General features: G+C 34.9%; 1 long non-coding RNA gene and 1 other non-coding gene across 4 annotated transcripts in view; both read right to left on the bottom strand.

The window, feature by feature from the left end:
* Positions 1-4,481: 4,481 nt before the first annotated feature.
* LOC150075464 (uncharacterized) overlaps positions 4,482-14,241 on the bottom strand; it is a 40,757-nt gene continuing 30,997 nt past the window's right edge. For 2 of the 3 annotated variants that reach the window (XR_016547886.1, XR_016547885.1), the window contains 3 exons: positions 8,138-8,306; positions 4,932-4,981; positions 4,482-4,720 (listed from right to left, as the gene is read on the bottom strand). This is a non-coding gene — a long non-coding RNA (uncharacterized LOC150075464). The remainder of the gene's footprint in view (positions 4,721-4,931; positions 4,982-8,137; positions 8,307-14,241) is intronic. The other variant, XR_016547887.1, reaches the window with a different exon arrangement.
* LOC150075465 (small nucleolar RNA SNORD31) lies at positions 10,247-10,313 on the bottom strand. Its single transcript, XR_016547937.1, has one exon. It is a non-coding gene; the product is annotated as a small nucleolar RNA SNORD31 (small nucleolar RNA).

Genomic DNA, 14,241 nt, shown 5'->3' on the forward strand with positions numbered 1-14,241 from the left:
GATCTGCATGAGGCTCTGGAATGCCTGTGCCGAGCACCCCTCAAGCCTCAGCAACGGTTGTTCATTGAGTCTTTCTCCTCCCCTGGCTCTACCACCAACTTGTGCTGGGGAGAGCCACAGCAAGCACACTCCACTGGCTCAACATGCAGATTCAAACCACTCCAAGAGCATAGCTTCGTCTTCTAAGACATCCCAGTAGCCTACTACCATGTGGATATTACTGATGCCGGCCTGGGAATCCCCTCCCTGCAATGGTTCATCCCCATCTTAAAGCTTCACCTCCAAAATTCATCACCAGTCTTCCAGCTTCTCCACCTAGTACCATCTATTAAGCAAGAACTGAACTGCACCAAACAACTCTTCCGAGACAACCAAATCTACACAGCCAACAAGCAGATAAGACAGATGGTCCAAGCTCCTGAACTCCTCAATAGACAGCCGTGTCTGATTCCAGGAAGGTGAGGTCACATCATTGGGTCAGCAATGGCACCTGCCTGCTCTCAGGCCAGTTTGTGAACTTCATCCAAACCAGAATAAATGCCTCCCTACGTGCACTCACTTCTTGTGGGTGCTCCTCCCCTGTCAGGCAGGCTGCAAGGTGGTTGAATCACTCTCCACACATTATGCAGCGCTGTCACCAGACCCATGGGGCAAGAGTTAAAAGGCAATGGTGTTGTCTCCCTCATTGCTAACTGCCTTGGGCAGTGGGGTGGTCCATGTGGAAAGAGCCCCATTATCAAACCTCTCAGGGGCTCTGAAAGCTGGACCTGGTCTGTCATGGGGCAGGGCAAACATCAATCCTGGATGCTCAAGTTGTAGGTCATGGCCTACCTCTCAATGAAGCCCACAGAATCAAAGCAGCATACTATGCCAGCAACCAAGATCTCATTCAACAAGTCCAGGCAGAATACAGAAGAATCCCAACAGTATCCACCGTCACAGTCTCCTTTAAGGGCATCTGGAGCCCCCAATCTGCAGCTCATCTATGGAGCTTAGGCATCTTGCTAGCGGACCTCAGTCTTTGCAGTCTGGGCACTCACTCATGCTGGTGTATACACCAGCACATGACCTAATCTCTATGACAGGTCATGGAGCTAGATCCCTCTGCACCATGTTGGCAACCACCGTTATTTCAGAAGTGGTGTTTCTTGCAGGTTAGTTTGAGCAACATAATGCAGGCCTTAGTTTTATTCTATCTTCTTGGTGCAGTAGTACATTATCACAAAGTAGATTGTTTATATTTAGAATTCAGCATAGCTTTTCATTATTTTTTAAAATTTAGAAATTAGCTTGACACAGCTTCATATTCATTTAGGGATTAGACTAGCACAGATATATATTCATTTAGGAATAAGACTAATACAACTTTTTCATTTGGTTAGGTTTACCAATGGAAATTTGCAACTTTCATTCAGTTAGAAATTAAATTTACACAACTTTTTTATATTCCTTTAGGAATACATTAGCACATTTATTTTTTTATTAATTATGTTTAGGATTACATTAGCACATTTATTTTTTATTCACTTAGAGATTAAGTTGACATCTTTTTATTCATTTAGGTTGCCACAGCTCCCTTACTTAGATTAGGGCCGACCGGGCTAGCCAGGTTGGTAAAGTGCCTGCCTGGCAACCCAAAGGTCGCAGGTTCAAATCCCGCCTTGGGCTTGGATCAAAGTACTGCAAAAACCTTGGGAGGTGCATTATGGCCATAGAAGCCGATGCGCCAACAACTACCAAAAAAAAAAAAAAAAAAAAAAAAAACTTAGATTAGCTAAACATAGCTCATTTTTATTGCTAGAGATTGACAATTTTTTTTAAATTCATTTAGGGATTAGATTAGTATAGCTTCTTGTTTAGTGTACACTTCAAAAGGGTAAGAAATCTTTTGGCTGGATGCAACTGTAGTTCTGCAGCTTTTACATGAAGCAGTTTTGGCAGAGACCAAATGGCTACTTTTTTAGAGTTGTGTGATTTCACTACTGATGCCAGTCTATGAGAAGCTCTCCGTGTTTATTATTCACTTCTGTGGGATGTTTAGGGTATTAATTCCTGAAATGTCAGGAATCCAAAAAAAAAAAAAATGCCATTGGTCATTTTCTGATTTCCAGAGACTAAGTAGATCACATTTCATCCTATGGGTCTATTTCCACATTCAATCATATTGAAGCATAATTTCTGGCTTTCTACTCTCACCACCATTGCTATCTATAAAGCTAAGTGGGTTGTGTAGGAGCACATTTCTGTTTTTTTTTTTTTTTAGTTTTTTTTTCAGCAAGCCAACTCTAAGGAGTTTCCCCCCAAGTGAATGAAGAGAACTGGAAATTTCAGGAAAATGAATGAACTGTTTTTCTTCATTCAGTGAACAGCTACCCTATCAGTGCAAGAGAGGCAACTTTATTACATTTGCAGCTCAGAATGGAATTCAAGCATCCAAACATGACATTTTACGGGCTTTTGTGATAATGAAAATTCACATTTTTCTCTTGAAATTTTTTTGATGGTATCAAATGCTTATCAAGGAAATACTGAAGTATTCAATAACAATTACTATTTCCCAATCAGTCACTACAAGTAATGATTTTCACAATCTGTTACTAGTAGTGCATTATTTTTTTTCATTTGCACACCAGGTGAGATGCATGTGAAGTTCCTTCATCACATTTATAATGCAGCTACGAATAGAAATATTTCATTGAAATTTCGTAAGAACAAATACTTGCATGAAATTGCTGTTCCGATTTAGTCCTTTTAAAACAATTACAATAAAGCAAATTTTTTTATTATTATTAAATATGCATTGTAGTGATCAGTTTTATTTTTTCTTTCATTTCCACTGTGGTTTCCAATAGATGAATTTCCTTGATTTTTTTGTTAGTAGATAATACATACTGAAGAAAGGAAAGAGGATATTTGTTTTTCAAAAACAATGTTGCAATTCTTTCGTACAATTGTAAAAAGCAGTAAAGCAAACTGTTGTGAGAAAGCCATGCAAAATTTGCAATGATCCTCAAGTACAAAAATGTTTACATTTATTTTCTCCTTGGATCACCTTGGCAACACTAATGACGTAAGCTTGACCAGTCAATGTTTTGATTTGTTTTAGACAGATTAGGCAGGGAATTTTAAACTAATGCTGTAATGCATATCTTCACAGCATCAAACACTTTTGCCAAAGTAATAATTAATAAATTGATAGTGATCGTACATTTTTGCTGAATGCTAAAGGTAGGAAATCAAAGAATATATTTCTGTTTGTATATTGAGTTTCAATTTTGTAAATTGAGTAGAAATTATGGATATTAGTTTTTTTTCAGGGGGGACAACTTTCAAGTGGGGAGTTAAATGTAGGCTTAAAAACAGGCAGACCAGAAACGGGGTTAACAATGTAAATGTGGTTTCCTACCCAGTAGACAAGATGCATATTAAATGTGAATGAACCTTTGAAATAAATCCTATTAAGACCCCAACAAATGCCTGTATGGCATGGTATATGCAGTCTTGTAAGAAGTCACTGCATAGATAGGAAGGGGGGCTCAACTGAGCTAATTGATACACCCAATTGCGGACATTATACCACCACAGTAGTAATAATTTTCATATGCAGTTCCTATACAAACACTAAGCTAAAGAAAGAATACTATGTACACAAGAATGGACTACAGATAAGTTCACTGGCACCCACAGCCTTGGACAACCTAATGAAAGACAGTCACAAATATTAAAACTAACAATTTATCAATAGGCAAGATAGAATAAAGTAAAGCAATTAAAATGGAATAAAATTTTTTAGTAGTAAAGGTTATATTAAACACTGGTCAGCATCAATTTCCTCTGAAATAATTGACCAATTCTTGTACAAATCATTCAAAAACTCAGATGTGCTTAAAAAGTTATCACCACCCTCAGTTTTCAAATAGCATAGGTTTGTTAAAGCTTCATTTCCTACATTCCCATTTAGACTTTTTTCCTGAAAACTTAGGTCTCCAATGAACATGGCAAAAGGTTTCACCAAGATTTCTCAAAGGAGTAAAAAAAGATAAAAGGAAAAACAAAAAATGGGGTTTAAATATTCTGGCAGACTACTGTTGGAAAAATCATACAGGAGAAGCCAATAGACTATTATAAAAGGGAACAAAGTGTTTTATCAGAGAAATTTCTGTAAATAGAATAAAGTTAATGGACCCTTTGTTCAATGTTTAGCACTTTATATAACATTTTCTTAAAATGTGAATCTTTTTTACTCTAAACTTTAAATTTCTTCTCCCTTAAAATTGGAGGGTGCAACAATACCATTAAATTTGGTAATTAAAGGAATACAATTGGGCAGTCTACAACTGACTAAATCATTAGTTCTGATTTTCTGCATTCCACACTTGATTATAAATAGTAATTCTCTAGAATTTTATTTCTTTCTTAAAATAAAAATTGTGCTATATTTTGAATAATTTGCCCAGTCTATGGATTATGAATTAAATTATGAATTAAATTCTATGCAATTATAAACTTCTGACTACCCTCCTTTCACAACCAGTTTTCCAATAACAAAAATTAACATACAGGGATTTCGATCAATTTCCTGTTGACAATGTCATTGGAAATTCACTTTTTGGCAATTCCCAAAACATCAGGACAAGCATTCTTCAATGATTCATAATTTGTCACTTGTTAATATTAGAGATCTCACTTCATGATTCCTTACAGTCAAACTGTAAACAACCTGAAATAAAATATGAAAATCAGAAAATTGTACAAGCTATGTTTAAGAATTATTTGCTTAAAAATAAGACCTCAGTAAATTAAGTTTTAATCTTCTGTCATACGAACGAGACTATATTCCATCACAGGACTCTTATTAAGAATAAAATTGTGGTTATTACTTATTATATTACTTGATTTATAGTAAAGTTTAATGTAATATGGAGTCGTACCTGCAGTTGTCCAGGTACTTTCTACATTTCTGCTGCCTAGATCTTCAAACCTGATCAAGTGGAAATTAAGGTAATGTTAGAACTAAGGTTGGAGAAGGAGGGTTTGAGATTTAACTAACAAACATCTCAGAAAGTGTTATATAAACAGTACATTATAAATAAAGAAAAAGTTTATAAGCCAACACAAAACCCAGTCTTGTTTAGAAGGAAAATTAATCTATTATGAGATCATTTAAAAGTAACAGCAGTGAATTTTAGCAAAATAAGACAATCTGTGCATTTGAAGGCTAATGCATTGCCCATGGTCAGATATTTTCTGAAAATTCCAAGCCATTTTCTGCCTTTTGGTACTGTGCATTCTGCATTCTACCAAATTATTGGAAATGGTGGAAACTAGGTAGATGCTTTCAGATTTGAAATTGCATGGACAATTGTTTTCTGTAATGTACACCACTGTGTCACTGATTGGCACTTGAGTGCTGGGTCTTTCACAGTGAAAGTATTAAATCAGTCAATGACCTTTGCATGATAAACTGCCCAAAATACAAACTCTGCCAGATGTTGAAAGGCATTCCAGTCATCCTGATCAGTCTTCCACTATGGTAACCCAAAAAGCTGACTGCCTCCAGTTTAAGATGGTTATTGCAAGGAAGTAGAGGTTCTTCTCTACTTCAAGTGGGTGAAAAAAAGGGAGGGTAGCACATACAAAATAAAAATACAAAACAGCAGGGAATGGACAGGTAGGCATATGGAAAGGTGTTCATCCCCACATTTGACATATCCCCTTCCATAAGGGCACCCCACAGAGTACATCCATTTAAATCATTCAGAACTGGTGGGCAACTGCACAATGAAATTAAAGTGAATGGGAGATGTTAGTCCCAGGTGGCAAATAAATGGAACAAAATGTTAATGAAAACCATACCATTATGCTAATTGCTACTGCTTCTATGGTGGCTTAAAGCAGGATAAATTGAAATAGGGATGTGGCTGCCCAGAAGAATACAATTCTTCCATGGGCCAGTTCCCAGTTCTGTTCTTACTTATGATAGTACTATTACTAAAGGAATGGTTTTCACTTTCCTTCAAACCTTTAACTGCAGGCAAAAGCAAATAGGCACATGCTTTTGCAGGAGAGCATTAATGTCATCAGTATGCCACTGTGGGAATTCAAATATTTTGGCTTGATCTGTCTGTAATCCTAAGTGCTGAAAAGCTTATTCAGCTCAGTTCTGAATTTTTGTGGAAGTAATGTCCTGTGTCCATTTCTTCCTCTTTATAAATAGAAGAGGATAGGGCAAGAAGGACATGGCTATCAGTAATAGCATGCTAACATGCTATTAATGATAGCCATGTTAGAGAAAGTTTTAAATATGCAACATGAATATATTAAATTATTCATCACCTAAACTCTTGAAATGAGGTTAAATGCAAATTCCATAAATGTTCACGGGCCTTATACTATTTCGGACTCGTGGACTTTCACACATTTGTGAACAAATTCACACATCGGTTCAGTAAAAATAATCTCCTAGCAGATTTAAGTATATATACATAGGTTTAAGTATAAAAAAGGATGGGTATCATTTGCAAAAAATACTTTTGAGAATGGAGTATCTGAATAAGTTTGGTCCCTTATAAGTTTAGACAATTTTAAGATTTCAGATATTTTAACCTGTTTAAGCATAAAGCTGACAACTGTTTTCAGTTCTTGTGTTAACATGTGGTATTGGTTTGGTTTTTTTTGGGGGGGGGGGTGTTGATGGCTGTCGGCTTCTCCTGATGCATTATGAGAACTGAATGCATGAAATCTTTTATAAGTATTTATTTATATAATTTTAATGCAATTTTCATAATTGACTTCATTTAATTAAATATGGGACATTTCCTTCTAACATGTGTTGAGAGAATTTTGTTCCTATGTAAAAAGGTAGGTTTCCTTTTATAGTTTATAAAATTTCTTCCTCTGCAAAGAGGAAGAATTGTTGTGGTACCTCCTTCAAGATCCTTTTTTTCTTAACTACAGGATACTTCAGTTCTTTTCTCTAAGAACTTCCTTTGTTATTGGTGGAGCATTAGGAGATACCAATATGGGAGTAGCAGCTGGATGATCCTTTTGTGTGGGTTTTTGTAAGCTTAACAGCTAGCATGTGATGGGAGTGATCAACTTGGGTGGGATAGTCACTTCCATTAGAAAACTCTGCTGCCCTCTGAGCATAGGTGGACTTACAAACCCACCAATTTGCAACAAGAAAATTTACTGGAAATTCCTGAAAGGCATATTTGCATATATGGCCAAAATGCAAAAAGATTACACTACATTACTGGTAACTGTAAATAATCTTTTCTGAATGATTATGCTTTTTAACCCCTGCATATTCCATATTTTCAGCATCACCATAGTTAAATTTCTGTATTAATATAGGGAAAGGTAGAATTGGCACTAACATGTGAAAGAAAATACTTTGCATCTAGCATAGCCTATTTCTGAAGATTTGAATAACATACTTCAAATCGTTTTAGTTTTGTAGTATTAGTAGTTTACCATTTTATTATTGCTTTTAAAGTCAATATGTAGTAACTTCTACAAAACCAGTTTTATGAAATAACTGGCAGTAATATTTACTAAAACAAAATGATTCATGCACCCACATAAGTTTGTTATACTGAGACTTCACTGTATTAAAATTTTACCACCATAAATATGAAATTACTTAATGAAAATAACAGCCAGTAATTTATTCTAAAATCTTTTATTCAACAGGAGATACAGGTGGCTTTTGTTTCATTTTGACTTAATATATTTTACTAAAAAAATGCTATATTACAATTACAAAAAGCTGAAAATATTTCATTCTTGCCCACTTTGATGTTAAGATTAATATGAATTTGAAAATTGAATAAGTATCAGTCAAACTTGAGATCAAAAGTCAACTGGGACTTAACTGTATACCTGCTTGTGGAGGTATACAGTTAAGTACAACTTCAGTAGGTGCCTTTGTAGCCAAGTAGGCAGGAGCAGCAGTGCATAGCACATGCTTCTTGATTAGACTGGGGTTCGAGCCCATGACCACCAAATATGGAGGATCAGGGAATAACCACAGCATATCCCTGGAGCAATATGGCCTTAGTTGCTAATGCTCCTAAAAACCAAATAAACAAACTTCAGTACAACTTCATTAAAAATTAAAAGAATGAACAATTACCTTTATTTCTAATGGATTTTCTTGCATTTTTCACGATAAAAAAATTGCCTGCTCATGTGACTATAGATTCAAGGTGGCAGTACAGACAGCAATGCCTACTGCTGTCATGATTGTTGCAGGTTTTATGGTGCAATGGCAGTTATGCCATCATGGTTTTTCATCTCCTTGCCTGATAAAACATTTAAAAAAGATTACTTTTTAGTACTCAGTTTATATTTGTCAAATACAAAATAAATAAAAGTAGGAAACACCATTTAAAATGATAAATGTACTAAACAGAACCTTTAAAGCTCTGTGTTAGCATATATCACAGTAAAATTTTCCTTTTATTTTTCCCATATTACTCAAATGACATTTAATTTTACTGCAAGAAATTGCATGGACAATAAAAGTTGGAATTCCACTTATATAAAGCAACTTAAATGAAACAAAGTCAGTTTAATCATTTCAGCTGGTTTAGTTTAAGCAAAAAAAAGCCTTGAAATGGTTAGATTAGCACTGGAATTATTACATACAAAAAATGTACCCTATGTTCCAGCAACAATTCCTCCCAAATTAGTTCTCTCCAAATAATGAAAAAAAGGAAAAAATTACTTTCAAACATTCTTTTCTTAATGTCTCTTTTCATTAATTAATTCAGTCTGATAGACAATTTACTTCTAGGGGAAATGGATAGTTCCCCTTGTTTTATGCAAAGTGACCTTACAGATCAGTAAAAAAATATCACCAGCACCTGACTGGTTAAATATTCTGTCCTCTAATTTTAGATTGCAGTACAAGTTTTTAATAAAATTTAAAACTTATTAACCTATAAGGTTTATAGGCTAAACACTTAAAAACTTACAGGGTTAAGAAGTGTTTGCATCAAATGCATCTAATACAAAACATGTCCTGCTGGTTAATAAAACAAGTTAACCACAGATGGAAATGAAAAGCTTCAAAAAAAATCCAAATTCACTTTTCACCTGGGTTATTCTTTTACACTCTGCATTACAGTAAGAAATAATTATATAGTGCCAATGGGAGTGTCTTATATTACATGTAGTCAGACTATCAGTGCACTGCAAAAAGGCAGACTACTCTGAGAGTCCTTGAAAAACCCTTATTACTGTAATATGATAGTAATTATAACCATGGGGCTCAGAGGGGAACAGGCATTCTGTGGGTTATCAGACACACTGATGGATCCAATATCCTTCTGTTTTAGAAGTCTTGTTGGCCTGCCTCCCTAAAATCCACTCGTGCATCACCTTGATGGCAAGCCCTATTACATCACTTTGGCAACAAACATGTAGAGTAATTGCTCTTTAAGATGCCTGGTCAGAATGAAGAGGCAAAGACCAAACTCTCCAGCACATGACTAGAAGATGAAATGGCCCTCAGTCCCCAGCATCTTTCACTCTACCTCTTACAGCAGAGGGTGGAAGCAGAGGATGCAACCAGGCTGCCACACACAGAAACTGAACTCTGCCTGTTAACATAAGAAAGCTCACTCATCAGTGAAGATAGAATATTAGAACTGGAAAAGGAATTAGAAAATGTGAATAGGAATATCATCAGCTTTGCTGAAACAAGATGAAAAGAATCATCTTAAGTTTATCAAGTAAAAATCTGCTGTACACCAATGGAAACAGTGAAGGTGTTTCCATTGGTGTACAGCAGTGTAAGAATTCGTGTACCACATAGCTCAAAGACATGACAGATGGACTAAGAAAATTAACAGAATGGTACCCAAGAGGAGCTAAAAGAAAAACCAGAAGACAATGCAGATGGACAATTTTATCTGGGTAGTAAATGGATGGCCATTGCATGAAACAAAAGGAACCAGAAAGTTTCTGGAGAGGCCTTTATCCTGTAGTGGATTGAAAATGGCTGATGATGAATGATAACCATATCTAGTGCTACAAATTTTGTATTCCTTAATTTTTGTGTTAATACATAATCTATTAAAAACAAGAGTTATAAAACTAAGCACAAAACTGAGTGCATGCTATAACATAGCACAGCTCAGCTTAATTAATCAAACATTCCAATAAACTGATCTTATATAATGTACTGTATATGCCACTAATGCAATTACAACTATTAACATTAACTCTTAATATTCTAACATCCTCAGATAATTCCACTCTGTCAATGAACATCAGTCTGGGGCGGTAAAATTATCACTGGATTTTAAAATAGTTGTTTACAGAAAGTAAATATTTTTTCCCCAGTTCTAGTTTAGAATGTTACATATTAGCCATCTAAGAAGTATGAATTAAATCTTCAACAGATCCATTTTGGGCAGAATAATTATAAAACCTACAATCAATCTACCTGAAAAAAAAAGTCAGGTTGACTGACTGTCAGTGTTCCTATTAACATATTTGCTGCCTCATCAGATATATGCATAAAATGGCACTGGGCTTTTGTTCCACAACAAACAAGTGCATTCAAAATGCACCCAAGCAGTGTGCCATAATAGAAAGGCACATGAAATTAACTACATAGCAAAAGCACATTGCCTGAATTCTTTGCAGTAATGCTGATGTTTGTTAGACTTTGGCTCAATGTTTTTACTAGTTAATAATTAAACTTAAAAAACTTTATAAAATTAAAATTTGTTCTGATTGACAGCTGTGAATAAGTGTTTGCTTTCTGCAGTGAATTCCAAAGTTTTCAACCATTATGAATGAATTTTATATTTTCAGCATTCCAAGAATTACAGCACACTGAACAAGTTCTCATATTTAGGTTGCAGCAAGTGTTAACTTGTAAAGGCTTATAGTTCAGTATTACACTGAAACAGTTCATTCATGAAATGTACATCCATCACTATTTCACTGTTCATAAGAAATGCTATCTGATATTCAATTTGGCAGTCTTATGACACCACAAGAACTGCAAATTCCTTAAACCAGAGTTTCTGAACCAGTAGTATGTGGAAAAAGATTTGGTTGTACATGAATAACTGATGGCTGAATTGATGAAAAATAAAACATTAAAAATTTTCCCTTTTATGGTAAATAATTGTTTTACCTAACTTTTTTCAATCTAATAGGAGTTTAGAAATCATGTGTTGATTTTCATATACAGTAAACCCTCACCAATCAAGATTAACTGGGGGAGAGGTCTAAGATAAAAAAAGAAAAGAAAGCATCGTAACATCAAAATAAGTAGTAAGCAAAGGCCTTAGTCAAAACAACTAAGCCAGACAACACCAATCATTAGTAATTCTCTTGTCTGGAGCAGATCTAAACATGGAAAAACCTCAGCTCCAAACCCCATGGTTCTAATATATGGTATACCCAAAGAATATACAAAGGACATTTTAGAGGATGTTTCTTAATTTCCAAGATTTTGGGATCAACCAAGATGACATGACTCAAGGAACTTTTTGCTTTAGCTCAGGAACATGTGACTGACTGGGTCACTGGTTTTAACACCCAGCTAATGAAGTTTCTAATGCAGAATGACTATTTACTTAGGATTTACATCCATAAGTTCCACTGTTTTTTTGGTCAGAAGGTGCTTTCACTGCTTAGCATACAGTCACCCAGCACAAAATTGCACCCATAAAATTCTTGTGGCCACTGCTAACGGCAGATACATATTTGCCAACTGCACACAAGGAAGATCCACCTAAATGTGTGAACTGTAAAAGGAGAAAAAAAAACAGGGATTATCAGCACTCCATTCTTCAAAAGTGAGAATGAAAAGGATTTGGAAGGAACCTACTGGTGTCTGGCAAAAAAGATCAGACAAGTAACAAGTACATCACACAAGTAGAATTCTCAACAACCCCAGGAGTTATTTCATGGTTTAGGCCTTCTATGACAACTTATCTGCTAAGAGGGCATGAGTCCCTCCAGGCTAAGCTATTTGAGCAGTCTGGAGCCCGACCTGTATTGCACATGCACAGAAAATGAAACTTGGATTCACATCCTTCTGAACTGTCCATTGTACTCACAACCTAGAGCAAACTGAATGACTGTGGTTCCAAACTTATTGGAGAACAATGTAAATATTCTAGTTGAAGACCATGATAATTTTACTGCATTGCAAACCTACTCAAGAACTGCTTTTACAATAAGAACTGAGCTAAGGACTTCGGCTTATTCTGGAAATTGACTTCACAGCAAGAATCAAATAGAAGAAACAGGCCATTTTTGAACTATAAAACACTGACTTCTAGCCACATTAGATCCTTTAAGAGTATGTTATGTATTTAAAACTTAGTTGATTGTATTTAGTTTAATTATATATTGTTTTCTTCTCAGAAATTGAGCTTTGTACATAAAAAACAATTTATGTACAAGTTTAATTGTGGGGGTTTCTCCACCGGTACAAAATTTATTTTTTTCTTGCTCCCAGGTCTGGGCAACCTGGAGAGGACAGGATTGCTGGCACCCACTGGTATTGCCCCATCTCTAGGGGGTGCAGGACCTGTGCATTTTGACAGACAGTAGACCCAGGCCCAGCTTCTCATGCCTGGCACCAGCAGTGGCTGCCCTTGTATTGGCTGCTCCCTGGTAGCAAAATGGCCTGAAAGCAATTTTTTGGGAAAGTTTCAGAGGTTCTATGCCATAAAAGATGAACTAGGTGGAGATGGGCTTTTGCCTAGGAGGCATCCTTGATACCAGGACACACACAATGCACCAGGTCACATGTAACATGACATAAATGTATAACAAGACTAAATGTATATAGAATTGTATATAAAATTGTTTAAATAAATGGAAAAAAAAAAGTTAGTGATAAAGTAAATGCAACAATAAAAATAATCAAGACTTAGATAAAAAAAAGGTCAAGTTTCTTACAAACTTTAGAAAGTTTTCTTCAAAATTTACATTGATACTTGGATTAGTATCAAATAAAGTCACTGTTTTCAGTTGATACATAATTTCAAAAATTGTATTCCCAGAAGATTATGAAAAAGAAAACTGGATCAGGTATTCATTTACTTCAGATTATGTATGAGAATCTTTATTCTGAAGGTAAAGGGAAACTTTTAGAAATTTCTTGTGACAGATTTAAAGGATGAATTCAAAGACACTTTAATCAACTTTTGGATTAAACATAAGATTTAAGAAATTTCACAAAGAGCAATAATTTAATGCCATTTTGTTAAGACATTTATGTGAAACACGATTTTCTTTTTTTGCTGTATTTAAAAAAATAAATGAAAACTCACTTTGGAGCCAAATTTATGTTTGAAATTAAGTAAAACCAGATAAAAAGAAACTAATTACTGTCAAACAAGCTCAAGTGTCACATTAAGTCTATTTTTGTTCACATGTAATGAATATTTGTTCAGGTTCTCCTGATTTATTGCATTAAATGCCATAAAAGATGAATTGTATTGTTTTGTTTAATATTTCCTATTTAGTCCGTTCAAATTTCTGTATTAAAAATGAAATAAAAATACGTATAATTTAAAACAGCATCCTTATTATGCAAATATTCGACTTTTCCTCTTAATACAAATTTTAATGAGTGGTAAAAAATTTAATTTTGGTTCTGGTAGTACAAGTATTAAAAAGGGTTGAAAACTGCTGCCTTAAAACAATTTAAGAATGTATTTTCTTAAATTGTTCAATTATGTAGTATTGAAATTAAGCCTATATAAGTGTGTGTGTGTGTGTAATTAGAATTCTTGTTTGAAGAAAATAACAATACCCTAAGCAAAGCAAACTTTCTGAATTTAACCTAGCACAGCATTTTCTAAACTGCTACCCTTGGGAATTTCCAAATATTCCAAACTTACAAATTAATTTACAGCAGAGAAATAAGAAACAACTCCAAAAATATTTAAAGAAATTACAACAGGTGCAGATGATTAAAACAGCAATTTCCATCATTGCAAACATGCAGTTTTTTTACTTGGTATGCACATCACCACCAAATATGATGCAGAAAGGTGCATATCCAGGAGCAATATGGCCTTAGTTGCTAATGTTCCTGAAAACCAAATAACAATTACTTTGTATAATGCAAACAAAGACAGTTTGCTTCATGAGTGGCCAAAAATGGTCCATCAATAAACTTAAAAAGACAAGTTTTTGCCGGCCAGTGCAAACTTAAAAAATCGTGGAAACTTATTTTCCATCCCGTAGGAATAA

Source organism: Mastigoproctus giganteus, chromosome 14 (assembly GCF_048544385.1).
Source record: "Mastigoproctus giganteus isolate SK-2022 chromosome 14, ASM4854438v1, whole genome shotgun sequence".
Classification (NCBI taxonomy): domain Eukaryota; kingdom Metazoa; phylum Arthropoda; class Arachnida; order Uropygi; family Thelyphonidae; genus Mastigoproctus; species Mastigoproctus giganteus.